Source organism: Syngnathus floridae, chromosome 6 (assembly GCF_059516105.1).
Source record: "Syngnathus floridae isolate MCC-2025c chromosome 6, RoL_Sflo_1.0, whole genome shotgun sequence".
In the NCBI taxonomy this organism is placed as follows: Eukaryota; Metazoa; Chordata; class Actinopteri; order Syngnathiformes; family Syngnathidae; genus Syngnathus; species Syngnathus floridae.
In genome coordinates, this window is record NC_142418.1 from 12,003,512 (window position 1) to 12,019,299 (window position 15,788).

Genomic DNA, 15,788 nt, shown 5'->3' on the forward strand with positions numbered 1-15,788 from the left:
AAATAACATAGTGTAACATAAATAATACATAAATTTGTTAAATATGACACACGTAACAAGGGTTAATGTAACAGCAGAGCTCACCATATACCCCACTCATCAAAATAATATAAATAAAAGAAGGTTATGTGGTACAGTAGATGTTTTTAAATATGATACCTAAATTCTATTCCATGTATTGTAATAAGATAAATCTGTTTTAGACCCAGAGATGAGCGGTATTTCCTGTTGCATTTGTTAGATGGCAAACCTCTGGCCTCAGGATTCTCTCTTACAATAGACAAGCTCATATTCAAATCATCCCCTGGATCATAAATGGCTTTTACTCATAGCTGGATTTTGTTTTAGAAGCTTAAAGTCATCCAAGGAGCTTAGCTGTCTTGTAGACTGAGGTGTGCACCTGGAAGATGGATGAGGGAATCCCCCAGGCTCTCTCACATCAGACTCACATTAGCTTCCATCTTTTTTCTTCTGAGCTTCTGTCATCTTCCTACTTCTCTTATCTGGATATATAAATAGAGTGCATATCTTTAGTCTCAGATGCTCCAAGAAAAGAACTAACAATGTTATTAGCTGAGTTGTTACGTGTTCCACCCCCCCACTGAAATGACAGAGCAGTGATGGAGACACAGGGTGGGCAGGGCAGAGGTATTACGATCAGGTTTCTCTCTAACTACAAGCCACCACTGAGTCAAAGCCAGAAAGACCTGAGGGCTCTTCATCTTCCAAGCAGACTTTTGTTGGTGAAATACTATGAACGGTCCAAATAAGCTATCCCATTCCATTTCAATATCATTGCTGACATTTCATTTGACCTGAATTTGAAATTAATAAAACTTGAGAACGAGTGAGCCTGAAAGTTGAATGCATCAACTGTGCAGAATTTGAACAGCCGCTTCTTTTTTTTTGCGGTATATGTTTCAGCAAAAGTAACTTACAGGCTAAGTGTGTTTGAATATGATTGCATCTTATAAAAGTCATTTTTTTGTGTCATCAGCATCCGAAGGATCAAACAAGTCCTTTCATGAGAAGCTTTTTGAAGTCCCTTCTTATGCTTTACCTCAAATCTGTCTTCTGTGATCGGAGGGCATTGAGTCATTACTTTACAGACATTATCAATGTCCAAATTAAAATGAAGATCCGCTCAAATTACACTTTCATTTCGCCTTTATTGTGCTACTCTTTGCATGCTCACATTTTACCCCACCTTTATTTTGATGACATCATTACGATGCCATACATTTTCACGGTCTTTCATCAAGCATAGACCTGCAGGTTTCAAACACACAGCTGTCAGAGAAGATCCAAATTTTAGTCATTATTGTATGATTTATCACCGCTGAATTCCCAGGGCTGACAGAGAGTAAGAGTCTCGTTGGGCGTGTAATAAAGAGATTAAGGCGACTACCATTAGGCATAAGGCAACCTGGATCACCTACTGTAGTGATCATTGACAGAAATCATATCATATGAATGTCATGTTGATGCTATGTCACTGATGCAATATCTTTTCACTCTTTCGCTGTCACTTGTCGCAGTCTGTATGTCTTTTGGGACTGTTTTGTAAGCACACAGCTGCCGTGCTTTGTCGTGCTTTTGCTTGAGTCTTCCACAGACACTGCAGGTGGCACAAATGAAGAGCAGAGAATCCACTTGAATTTAGTGTATCAGATGACTAAAGTTCAAATGGATCTAGCACACTTGACAACTGTAGGCAATCTTGAAAGCAAAACATTTATTCATTTAATCGTCATTCCTTACTTAAGTACCTTGCGTAACAGCTGAAGCTTATTCCGTTGGACTTAGATGACCCAGGATGTAGTCCTGCCTCTTTCCTGTTCACACAGGCGAGTGATGTTGTTAATCCCACTATATATTGATACCCTCTTCTGAAATGTGAGTGGAAATTTGTTTTGTTGTTTAACCAACCCCACCAACAGCCGTTAAGACATTGTCTGGTGCTTTATTAGGTGGCAGTTGTAATAAAAAAGCAAAATATTTTCAAATGAACAGAGCCATGTGTTGCGAATGTAATAAGAGCTGCATCATCCTTTCAAGATAGCCTTGGGTCAGTGAAAGTAGGCCCAGTAAAACCAGAGGACGATGTCTCCAATTCTCATTTCAAAAGTTCAGAGCAAAGATGAGGTGATCCAAATGGTGAGTGATGTGATGTGATGTGAGGCGAGCTCCACTGTGTATTGAGATACACTAGGCGTATCAAACAGATGTGTTTTCTCACAGCTTGTGTTTTTTCTAATTTTTTTGGTCACAATCTCAGACTCACCCATTTCTTGTTGTTCAGACGGAAGTGAGCAGCCCCCACAAGCAGAGGAAGAAGTTTAGTCTTTTGAATGATGTCAGTGTTTGGAAAGGATGACTGTTGGTGGTAGAGGCTGAGATTAGTCTCGCGGAGTAGATGAGAAGAGAGTTTGCGGGGGAGGTAACACGAGATCCCCCACAGAGATGCTGAACTCGGCCCGAGAGAGTGAAGGAATAAGACGCCTTACACGAATGAAGAAAAACGTTCCACTTTATATCTGTGTGCAATCTAAAAATAACCTTGCTTCTTTGCCTACTGCCCACTGGGCCAGACTTATTAAAAGCGTCTGTTTCAAAGAGAGAGTGCATCTGTGCTGTAGAGGGTGAAAAAAAAAAAGGTTGAAAGGGGACAAGAAAAGAAGGAGGGATTCAAATGGAAAACTGAGCTCAAAGTGGCAAGGCTGAGCCAGTGTCAGAGCAAAAAGGGGAGTGATGCAAGGGAAGTTGGTGAATCTTTAAGACCGTGAGAATGAGTTTGAGAAGACTGTTGAGTGGGATTTAAACAGTTCCCTCTTCCCATGCCAGTCAGCTAGTCGGGTTCTGCGCACTACCATTACATACCCATTTGGCCGGGAGATTTTGTGGGTCTACTCTGAGCAATAAAAGCTCGTAAAGCTTGGAAATGTAGAGTAACAGATGAGTCTTTATAGAGGCCCGTGGCATGCTCCTTTAGAGGTTCACCGCGTAAATAGTGAATCACATAGCCCATATCGTCACCCATTCTTTAAATGTTTCCTTGCTTCCAGCCTCTGAGCTTCCACTCTGGAGTCACAACTTGCTACTGTACCAGGTCAGACAACCACCCAGTCTGATGTGTCATCTTTGTGTTCTTTTCCCCTGACCTCCGGGAAAATAAATGGAACAGGACAATGATGGTTTGTTTTTAAGGGGACTGGGATTTGTTGAATCGTGATGTGAAACGTTTAATAAAGATGGCTCGGGGTTCTAAAAATACGACCCACCGTCTCTTAAACGTTTAGCTTTCCATTGGAAACTAAAACAGTCTTTGTCCTACTAGACGCCCATCTGCTCAAGGATGGGAGAATCTTCTAGACTGCACACTTGTGGTTTTTCTGAACAATTTGAAGCAAATCTAGCTAAGAATACCAACAGGTGCATTCACTGTGCTCAACATTCTGGTCAACCAACTTGACCGTCCCTTTGACCTGTGATTAAGAGCTGCTGATTCTAAGCTTGTTTCATTTCGAAATGCCATTTAGAACGCCAACCTATCATTCGCATGCATCCATGAGCTTTCTGGTCGGTCTTAGGCTCTCTGTGATTGCCAGAAAATTACATATGTTGCAGATATTCGCTGATGATTTAAAGACTACTTGGCTCAGCATTGCAGTTGCCTAACATTGCTGATTAACAGTTCAAAGCAAGTTGAAGAGCTTCTATGGTCACTTTTTTTCCCTCATGGAGGCACCTTTGACCCGTCCACATTTCACAAGCTTGTACTCCATGTAACCTCTATATTGTTACGAGAACAGAGCACCAGCTGGGCGTTGTCTCACTCATCCATTGAGGTTGGAGAGAGCCCTTGAGTTACCAAACAAGCACTAGTAGTCAAACGGCAGATATATTCTCTACTAGTTGATGTGCGTATGCTTTTACAAAAAAAACATATTCATTTAGTAGCTGGCTATTGGGAATTCAGGTGAGAGATCAGCTTTTGGAAGATATTCCATTAATTCCAGTTGTCTCAACTCCTTAATTTGGGGGTTTGCTTTCTTTGGTTGGATAAAGCTTTTAAAATTTGAAACATTCTCTAAATTTTATGGGCTTATAAATCATTCGAAATGCTTTCGGCTCCTCTTTCTGGATGTGTGCACAATACTGAGGTAGATGAAGGTTACAGAGGATCTGAAGACAATTGACCAATCAGATGGGAATATGTTTCTGTTAGTCTTTTCCAAGAACTGTTGCATACATATACACCCCCACATAAGCTGTCATTGTTTGAACTTGATCTATTTTTCCGTGGAAACAAATTTGATCCAATGTATCTCGGGGTCTACATTTATCACAGATCAAGAGATGCAAAACGACACCCCTCCATATGTTATAATATTTTACCATGGGATATGCTTGGATACTCATGAAGCATTTTAAAAATATGTTTACAAAACAGTAAACAGGACATTGATCTAAAGTTTTGAATGGGTCACCGTTTCATACACCAATGGTGATTGGTATTGACACGTTTTACCAAAATCTAGGTTTGTATTGATCTGTTGTCCTCACATGATCATTAAATTGCCATTGTAAAAAAATGATGATTATAAATCTGTTTGAAGCTCATATTTATACTGTAATGCTGTGCAGAGTGGTCACAAGCATGGATGGGATTTTCAGACCCTGTAGCTTGTCCCTCTGCAGGCTTAATGGTCTGTGACAGGACTTCCGATCCCAGCCAAATGTTTCCTTCATCAGAGCTGCTCATGGCTGTTATTGGTGCTGGTTGAAATTATGTTTGATTATGCAAGTCTTGGCACAGCACACAATCTTTAAACCCGTTCTTTCTATAATTTAACGAACAGCCAGAAAGCAGATGTATACTCCTTTTCAAGTTGTACAGTCATCAAAATATTTTTCCTCTGCCATTGATGTTATTGCAGACCAAAGTAAAAGCAAAACATGTTTGTAATGAATGCCTTAACTGCTCACTGACCTGAAGTCTCATGATGTATATAATGGTCTTGTGAGATTTGCTGAGGTCTCACAATATATTGTGAGGTCGTGTATATCATACATGAAGACTGAAGGCATATGTTGCCCAGAGAAAATTGAACTCCCTCAGGCATGCTGGACTTTACACATTAGTGTACTATGTAGAGTAACTGGGAAGTCAGTACAAAACAGTAGATATTTCATTTGTATGGGTTACATTCGTACAATGAACCATGCCTTGGTGAGTCACAGTTCTCAAGTCAAGCTGCCCAATCTTAGCCAATGGGCAGTCCCCCATAAAGTTATGAATTTCTCATTTAATCATACGTTTACATTTATCACTAAATGGATTTTAAAAGATGTCCGACACTATGTACACGTTTTTGAATGGTTAGTTTTCATTTGAAGGTCAACGAGAGGATGATTAGTGATTGTTTATGCAGAGAGTGAGGAAGTCTTGCACACTGTAGATTTATTTCTCAGCCACAGAGTAGAAAAGCATTTGAGCAGATCTATTAGACAAGCAGCTGTGAAAATAGGGAAGACGGAAGTAAAGTATAATTCATATATTTCCGGATGAATTGCTCCAGCTCTTACATATTGTTGTGTTACATTCTGAAGAGGATAAAGTTGATACGGCTATGCTAGGTCTGATTTTCCAGCTCCTATGGAGTGTCAGAGAGATGTGATATAGGAAAGGAGTCAACTGCTACTTATTATATAATATTGCATAATTTTGCATACACACTGAGGATATTCATCTTCTATGCTGTCTCAGTGCACAACATTCCCAGGGAAAATGGTTTTGTCTTAATAAGGTTGAAATTAAAATGTGGCTGTTGAAGTGCTCTTGAATGGTTGTATTTTCCTTAAGTCGTGTTTTTGGATAAATAATCCAAAAAACACGACGTTCTCTTGGGGTCACTCTTTGGCTTGGCCCTGCTGCCCACCTCAGATACACAGGCGCGCACACAAACACACACAGATCTGTGAAGCCTGAGGGGCAGGGCGTGTTTGATGCACAGAAGACACTTTATCTATACTGACCTCCAGCATAGGTCTTCTCATGAGCCTGGGTGGAAAGAAAAGTGATCTCTGCCAGGGATTTTGGTCCATCTCCTCACCTTAATTCAGATGCTTAGCTATGGAAATATATTTGTTCTGCATGACACCAGCAATGCCATGAAACTCATTCAGACTCGTCTTGCTTGGTGGAGTTTATTTAAATGACAGTAATATTGATCTTGTACTCGTGCAATCCAGCCAGTTTTCTTCTGTGGAGTTGTTGTTTCTTGCAGAGTTGTGTCTTGGGTTGTCAAATCTCATGAGTTGACTGAGTCAGTGTACAGCAACCTTCAGAAGAGCCTTTTGGCTGAATCAGTGACAGTATTTTCCGCCTCGGTGGAACTAGGTGAGTCAGTGGACATGTCTCTGGTGCTATCCTGTCCACATACATCAATACCAGTGTTGTTTAGTTTTGGGACAGCAAGGACTGGATCAGTACGAGTTCTGTTCCAACCACTATTGGTCAGTGCTTCACACTCTCTCTGTGGCACAGCCGGGGCAGCATGAATGACTTCTTGCACTGGCCTTACAGAGCATCATTCTTCATACTCTCATCTAAGGCTGACATCGAACGGGGAAGCCCATGAAGCCTGCAGGCTAAATGTTTTTCTATCCCTCTGGTAGGCATGGACGTATCAGGTGCTGTTTTAATGCGTTTTAAGTAGAAAAACACGCAGTGTCCAATGGTCCAAGGTAGAAACGACAAGGACAGTAGTCAAAACGGCCTGAAGCTCATACTATTGGCCCTCCCCGTGCAGTATGCAAAGGGCAAAGCAATAACATCCAGGCCAGTGACAGACTCATCATTAATGTCCCAGGTATGTTTATTTAAAGTTATTTACCCACTTTGCCATTTCCCGCTGAATCTTAAATGCCCCTACCTTCTACTGTATGCCATCGGATGAAGACCAGCTCATTGGGAGCTGTCTATCCCTTGACTTTAGCCCCTCCCACTGCTGCCTTGTATAGGTGGGACAAAGTGAGCATTCCAGGCATAGATGAAACACAAGTCCCAGCCTTCTCCTTCCCATTTTTCTTAAGGTTATTACCGCTACACCTAAACTGTTGGGGTTCCTGGATGCAAATGCAGCTTTTTCCAGAGCATGTATTTTTTATTTCTAAAGTCTCTGTGTGAGAATATTGTGACTGGTCTCAAAGTGTCCCGAAATGTACAGTCCCCTCCAAAATTCATTGTTTTTGTCATACACTGAAGATATTTAGTTGTTCAATCAAAAGATCAGTATGACTAATGTCCAGAATTTGTAACTCGTGATGGTAGCAGTAGAATGAAGACATACAGACTGCCGACATCCGAGAAGAAAGTGAATGGTCTTCACCGGGTTTTAACCTGATAGAGCATGCATTTCACCTCCTGAAGAGGACACTGAATGTCTAAGCATTCAGAAACAAGAAAGAACCGAAAGATAAAGGCCTGGAAAAGTCACATGCAACATCTAGATGTAAATTCCACTAAATCAAATCTGGAATTCTGAACTTGTCTTTTGACTGGCAACACAACAAAAACTGAGGAATTTTCTCTGCCGTTCCAATACTTTTGGAAGGGACTGTGTGACCTTTGCTCCATGCTTTGCCTTGTTATATAACAGATGCCAGAGGCGTGCCTTTACCTGATCCATACACAAATACCTGACACCAACTTGCTTCATCTCGAAAGTACCAAGGAGGCACAAACACTGTTGGCTTACCAGGCACCAGGGAAAAGTGACACACCAGCAGAGTTGACTTCAATGCCTGAGAGAGGGGAATATTTGTGAATTAAATAAAATAAAGCCATCCTCGGGCATGCTTAGGAGAGAAGCAGGGAGGGGCATTTGGGTAAAAATGAATAGAGTCCTGTGCTCAGCCCTTGAGTGGACTGAACCCCTCTGTTTGTGCTTTTTTTTTGGACTTGACACAGTGCTGCCTGTGAGGAGTGGTTTGGGAGCAGGAAGCGGTTGTGTAAGGCGATCTGCAGATGCTACACAGAGCCCCTTTTCAAAAGCAGTTCTCTTGGTCCTATTATGCATGGGGACACTTCAGGTAGTCCTCCTGTAGCCGCCATATCATACAGACAACGGCCACACCCACTGATTGATCGAAAAGACTGAAGATACAAAATGAGTAGAGTGGATGTTGCAAAGTGGTGACGGGGGTGTATATAGTACGTACACTCTTAAAAATGTTGGGTTGAAAATTGGACCGACTCAGGAAATTGGGTCAAATTTTAATCCAGCATTTTTAACGGTCTATATATGGGCTGCGAGCAGTCACAAGTATTTTGTAAAAAGGAAAACGATTTTACCTGATCCACAAGAGGCCTTCAGCTGCAACTGTAAATTGCTGTCTGTGGAATCCAAGATGGTGAATCATGCTATAGTTGACAAGCATTTTTCATGTTACTTAGAGGAAGATTTGAAATTGTATCTGGTATTTGTAGATTTGAAATCTGTCCACCTCCTGTCTCGTAAACCTGCAGCTCCCACGCGTGACTTCTTGATTTCTCAAGCAACACAACTGTTGTAGGTGAATTTAGAATCCTGTAATTGCCAAAGGTCACAACCCCTGCTCTGAAACTGCAAATAGCTCCAAAGATGGCCTACAAACAAAGCATTTAGTTTAAACCAACCAGGAATGCGAGGCACTCTTCCATCACTTTCCCTTTTATTCAGTTTGAAGTTTCTTGACTATGTTTAAACCATGACCAAAAAGTGGCTTTCAGTAGGATGCGTACCACCTCAGAAGAAGAAAAGGGTTCAATTTAGAATCCTTCATGAATGTTTGTCCTAAAAAAGTCACTGTATGAAAGGAAACCTTTTTTTTAATACGGCAATATTATTATTTTGGAGCATTACCTAATGAGCAGCCAAAATGTTCCTGTTCTGAAATCAAACAATGTTATAGTATCGGTGAGGTGAGGCAAGCTTTAACTCAATCATACAAATATAAAAATAAGCAACACATTGTTCAGCACTTAAATCAATAAAACATGTAGTATTAATATATAATATATAATAGTGAATTTTGGCAAATAGTTCCAATTCACAATCATACCACCTCAGCAGTGTCTGTCTGTCCGACTTAAGAGATTCCCATACATTAATGTGGCTCTACCATGTGTTTGACTGGCAACCAGTCCAGGATGACGTTCACTTTTCACCTGGTCAAATGGGATAGTTTGAAAATCTTAAAACGGTTTCAGATTGGGGTCAAGTGTATGTTATTGCAATATACTTTACAGCAGTTGTCCCTGGTTAAAAGTTAATTCGACATATGGTTCGGGAAATTGCTCAAGACATGATAATGAAAATGTGCATCATAATTTCATTCCAAAAGTGTTGTCATCAAGTTTACTGTCGCATAAATGAAAGATGTCCTCATGTTTTTTTGTATTCTATACAGTATTTTCACACTGAACTGAAAGGACTAATTTGAAGAAAGAAAAAAAACCTTAATTTTAGCCTGCTTCATTGAATGTAAGTTTGTAAAGAAATTATCCGTCTGTTTAAGTAATTCAGCTTCAAGCAAACCATTGAAGGCCTTACTGGGTCATGGAAAACGTTTGGAAAAAATCAGGATGCAACCGAAAAAGTCATCTGGACAAGTCTGAGTTCACTGTCCCAGATGAAGAAAAGCATGAGTCACTGCCACAAAAGTGCCGCTACTGTTTTGTGACTATGAACATTTTCAATATCATGTCATTCATTGACACAGGCTACTTAGGAAACCCTGAGTTGTAATTAGGTCATTTGGACATTTCCCTGGACTATTTAAAAGGAGTCAGTCAGTCAGACTGAATATGGAAAATTCTGGTTCTGACTCATGCTCTCTTTGCCTGGAATTCCCTCTTTACCATTGGCCAGAGCTGAGTTTTTACTTTGACTCAAATTGAACTGAATTAAAAAGGAAGAAAAAAGTATCAACTGAAGGTTTTCCCCCGGCTGCTAACCTTTCCACTATGCTCAACTCACCCGAGCTGGAAAGACTTGTTATAAAATTCCTTTCCTTGAGTTTGCATAGGGCTGATTTTTGTTTCCTATACAATACAATACAATACAATACAATACAATACAATACAATACAATACAATACAATACAATACAATACAATACAATACAATACAATACAATACAATACAATACAATACTATACTATACTATACTATACTATACTATACTATACTATACTATACTATACTATACTATACTATACTATACTATACTATACTATACTATACTATACTATACTATACAACAGTCAAATAGCGCAGACATTCCCTCCAAGATCAGTGCTGCTGGGAATGCGCAATCAACAAGCATAGATATCACTCTGCTGAGGAATGTCAGGGCCAAAACGCTGGGAAAGTTCACAAAGGGTTCACACGTTGGACAAATAAAACACGACAAAAAAACAACAACAACAAAATAACAACGGAGGTCTTAAGAGTTCTTGAAAATGGCTGCCACTACAGCGTCATCTTAGCAAAAAAACACCAAACCTATTTTGCTTTTTCCGTTCTTGTCACGCAAATTGAAGCGAGCTACTTTTATGTGCTTTTTGCGGAGCCATAGACGTAGCAATCTTTGTAAACATTTGTACATGATGTAATGTATACGATAGTATGTATTTGTATAAGTGTACTTTTAAACACTGCTTTGCCACATTTAAATTGTAACATTTTTAACAGATATTCCACAGCAGGTTAATTGGTGTTAAGGCTGCCTAAAATTTTCAAATGTAGCCCAATAACTTCATCTCTCACGAGGCAAAGAAAAGCATCACACTAACAATCATCTTGGTCACACATTCCATTGTGAAATTATACCTGAAAGCCTTTGCAGACACTTTTACTGCAACCACACATGCAGATACGCAGTATAATAGTAAAGTGTACAATTATATGCAGTTGCGTGCGCACATGTACTCAAAAGTCTTCTTGTAAAGATTCTCTCCTAATTGCTAAAACGGTTGTAGATTAAAGCTTCACCCACACATAGTAATGTTAAAATTTTGAAAATTAAAAAAAATACGAGCATGCCTCATCTGGCAGAATTGTGTATGTATTCTGTTCCCTTACTCTGCCTCATGTTGAAACTCTCTTACACATATTGGGTTATATTTGTTAATGTTTCATTCGTTAATTTCATATCAGGGGTAAAATGTAACGATCTGTTCAATTAAGGATGTACCCGATTTTAGCAGTGGTGGTCAACAACATGAGATGTTTCACACATTTTTTTGGGAAGGTCGAAAAGAACATTCTGAAGATAAGACATTTCATTTATTTACTGTCCCGCTACAGATGTGTGATTGTATTTTTTTGCATGGATTTTATTTTATTTTTTTAAATGCATTTTTTGTTAACAGAGCCAGTGAGTTTTATTTATTTATTTTATTCATCAAAGATACTAAAAAGAATATAACAAAGCGACTACCGTTTATCGTTTCTGAGAAAACATATGTCCTAAATAGTCTTCCCATGAAAATACTTTTACGACTCACAATATGGACTGTGACTGCGAGGCATGGATAAATCATTGATATTTTGGCCCGTTATGCTGAATCTCCTGTACTGCTAAAGTGTTCATTATATCATCGTATCACATATGACAGCTTGAATGGACTTCTGTCAAACAGGTGGTATTAGTGACATTCCTACTTGCCTGTGCACGTTTGCCTTAGATGACTTTGTTCATTGATTCATGGTAGGAGGCTGACAGGTCAATAAGAAAAATACCCCAAAGCAACAGTTACACTGTAACTCTGCCTTTACAGGCCCACTCCCATCTTTCGACTTTCACCTACATGCTGCTGGTGCATTTGGTTTTCTTGTGCATCAAATATATGTTTCTGTCAAATACAGTACAGTATAGAAAATACAACATGCACCAATACCGATATCTGTACCTCTGCCGATGTTGTATGTCTGTACTGGTTAACTCTTGGAGATATCATTAACATAAGTTTTTCCATCCTTTTTACTTCCTGCACTGTGAATGCACAAAATACACAAAATCTACACCTGAATAATTGAGTGTGTCTTAGTTTGCCTATATTCATGACTTACTGTAGATAGTTCCTACATTCATAGAGCATCTATACTCTATTCCCCCCTCCAAAAGTATGAAAACAGTGAGACCAATAACTTAAGTCTGAAAATATTTCGAGTGTCCATCAATGGATGAATATGAGACAAGCGATAAATGTTTCACCTTTGATATCCTATTAGCATCTGGATCTAATACAGCAAGATGATGCATAATAAGATATTGCTGTTTTGTGTGAACCCACCAATCATTTTTGTAAGTAACTTGAGACTGACAGGTGTCTTAATCTTTGTTCATGAACTAAATGACAGCAACTCAAAAGTCTACAGAAACATTTTAAATATCAAACTGTGTATGTATTCTGTTCCCTGTTAAACTGTTGGTATCTTTGTCTTCCAATACATACATTCTTTAATGTCGGATGTTTTCAGTTAACAAGGGAAAAGAACTTGACTCACTCCAGTATTTTTGGAGGCGACAGTATGATGATCTTATATGATCTTATTTGCAACCGTTGAATGACGTACTACAACAATACTGGAATTATTAAATTCATCGAATATATCCATTTGTTTTTCTATTCATAACTGACTAAAAGTGATGATTTATGACTTATGTGCTGTGTGCGGTTGAGACCCTTGAGCACTTCTATAGTATTTCCTCCCCCACTTTTTGTTTGGATTTGAGGGGTCCATCTGCCACATTCAAATCCAGTCGGGACCACCCCAAGGCCCTATTCTCGCTGTTTGGCTTGCCTAAACACTGGTGAGTTATGCAGTTCCAATATTTGTCTCCATCTCCCCAGTGTGTTGTCATTCAAAAAAGCACCCTGGTTAATTCTTCAACTATTAAAATTCAGGAGTGTTGCCCCAGACATACCTGTGACATTAAGATAATCCTATACTTATTTAATCTCAAAGTATCTCTTTCTTTTAATAAAACGCATTTTGAGAGGGAACCAAATACTTTTGCCCTGGCTAAAGAAGGGACAAGCAAATATTGATAGAGTGAAAGAAGGAAGGTCGAAGAAATATACCTGAATGAAGGAATTTGTCAATTAAAGATCAGATTCACTTGCTTAACTGCGGGAGTCAGGCTAGGTTTTTTCACTTGTACTTCCCCTGCAGTCCTACTCCTTTTCCTTGTTTTATGATCAATCCAACAATATACCTGTTTTTTGTAACAGCCATGCAAGTAATGTTCCATACGCATGCAGACACAAGGGAAATTATGTCAAAAAAAGAGGAAAGAAAATGACCTTTAAACACTAAAACAAAGATTCCATCATGTTTGTGGAATGTCGCGGCTAGCAATATGGAAACGGAATCCAGTGGTTAGAATAAATAAATAAATAAAAGAAAACTCGTCTGCGAAATGGGGCGAAACTATGGAGCCTCTGGAATTACACACCAAAGTCTCTTTAGATACACTTATACACGAGACACTCTGACTCACACACACACACGCTTACGTCTTCCCTGCAGCGCAGCTAACCGCACTGGGTCAGGGTGGAGTCAGGGCTGGTGGAGGTATGAAGGCATCACGATAACAATCTCTCTTTGGTAATGCACGTGACATTTGAACTGCAGTAGCGCTGGCATCCTTTTACTATTCTAAAGCATTCTATAAAGCTATCATCAGTACGGAGGAAGTTGAACTATGTCAAAGATTTAGCCCATAAATCACAAGTAGGGAGGTAAGGTGTGTGATGGGATACTGACAGAGTACTCATGATCCCACTTCCACCTTCAGGCTATTTATATCGGTGGCTGTATTGCTGTGGAAACACGCTGCACCGTCCTCACATCATTGACATTTCTTCCCTCCAGAATGCAGAGATCTTAAAGGCAAATTGCTTGCATAATGGATGTTTCCAAAAATACAGTGTAGGCAGGCACACTGACTGAGGTTTTGGCAGTGTGCCCCAGTGTGGGCTCTGGGCCAGCCCTTCTGACTGCACGTTCCCTTCTCCGGACTAGTCATGCCGGCAGCGGCTTGATGAGAGCAGCAAGACAGCCTTTCTTCCACCAGCTCACCCCCCCCCCCCCACACACACACACACACACACTCCTGATTATACAATCTACTGAGCGTCACACTCACATCGATGTGGGATTTTCCTGAAAGTGAATGACCTTTGCTGTTTCCTTTTTCCTGAGCTGACCTCATTTCTTGTGTCTCAGACAAAAGTGCAAGTGTCTAGTAAACCTGATGCTTGTATGATTGATTTGTTTTCATTTCCATTAACAAAAATTGCTATAGTTTGTCAGTGTGTGTTTACCAGTCATGACAAGACAATGATTTAATTAAGGTTCTAACTATCCATAAGTGTGCTATACACATAAGGTCACCTATCCTGGCACCAATGATGTGCTTCAACCGTTTATTTGAGTCACATGAGGTTGATATCTTTTGTTACAAAGACCACATTAACAAAGCTCAGAGATGCTGAGTCAGTAGTCCCTTAAGATAACAGACTTTGTGAGATCTGCAGCTCATTGGCAGGAGAAAAGAATTTCTGAAAGCAATTATAACTCAAAACAGTGAAGTGATGAGCTGACAGTGTTACCAGCATATTTTCACTCAAGCAGACACTGCATTTATGCTGCACCATAATGATGGAAAGGACGTTCAGGAAATTGAGTTTTCACTCAACTACCCCTTACCCACTTCCTCACCCCAGAGAGAACGTGAATACTTACCATGCATGTGTAATGGAACAAATCTCTCCATTTTCTCAACACAAAAACATCTATACCATAAATGTACCACTTACTGAGTGCTCAGCAATGTCAAGCTGCCTTAATGGTGGTTTTGTGGGAACGTCAAGTGGGATGCTTGAGAAGCCTGATAATGTGAAAGACGACTTGGAGAAAGTAAGCATGCGTGCGCAACCTTAATTGACCTATGAAGCCCCACTAAAAGCCCCACTCTTTTGGAACCAAATTTAGAGCAGCCATGCAAAATTTGTTTTCACAAGGCATATGCCTTCCATGCTTGCAGTTTTGCCTCCACCAATATTCTTTTGACAGTCCAAGATCAATTTATACTTTGCACGATAAAATCAGATAAGCCAGCCCAAATAGGTGAGGTCTCACAAAATAGTGAGACTGATATGCATGACCTGTGAAAAAATAGCTAATTGAAACCGATCATGAGTGTGGTTAAAGTATAGAATGTATTGAAATGCATCAGAATGGAGGGAAGCATTCTCAGCTTACATTGGAAAAACAAATGAGCTGTTTTTTTCATAAACTGACAGCTGAGGCATTGGTGCTACTTTCTTCATACTGGTCTTTTTGTTGCCATAGCCATTCATCCACTGCCCTGAACCTCAACGGTCATTCTGGGCAAATACAATTGAAGCTATGATGTATGATGGTGACTGTTGACTCTGAGGAGATGGATCAAGCACTGAGGAGATTCTGGCAGGGCCTTTCATGCTACTTTCCCCAACCTGTAGCTAAGACAGCTGCAGACAGTGTGTGCGGAGCTGCGGAGAAGATGTGATTTTTCACAAACAGGCCTAAAACCCAGCCAGGTCACAGCCTCAGGCCCCCCTTCTCATGTGCTAAATACCTTTGAGAGGTTTACCAAAGGCTGCGACGCAGAAACATATGCCAGGGAATGACCTTGAAGGATTTTTTTATTTTTTTCATCTCAGCGCTACTTCCCAACCCCAACCTC

The 15,788-nt window shown here is 40.0% G+C and overlaps 1 protein-coding gene across 8 annotated transcripts in view; it reads left to right on the forward strand.

Annotated features, from left to right (window-relative positions):
* The window catches only part of znf469 (zinc finger protein 469), a 160,242-nt gene that overhangs the window by 130,981 nt on the left and 13,473 nt on the right, over window positions 1-15,788 (forward strand). The gene's annotated exons all lie outside the window — the stretch shown is intronic.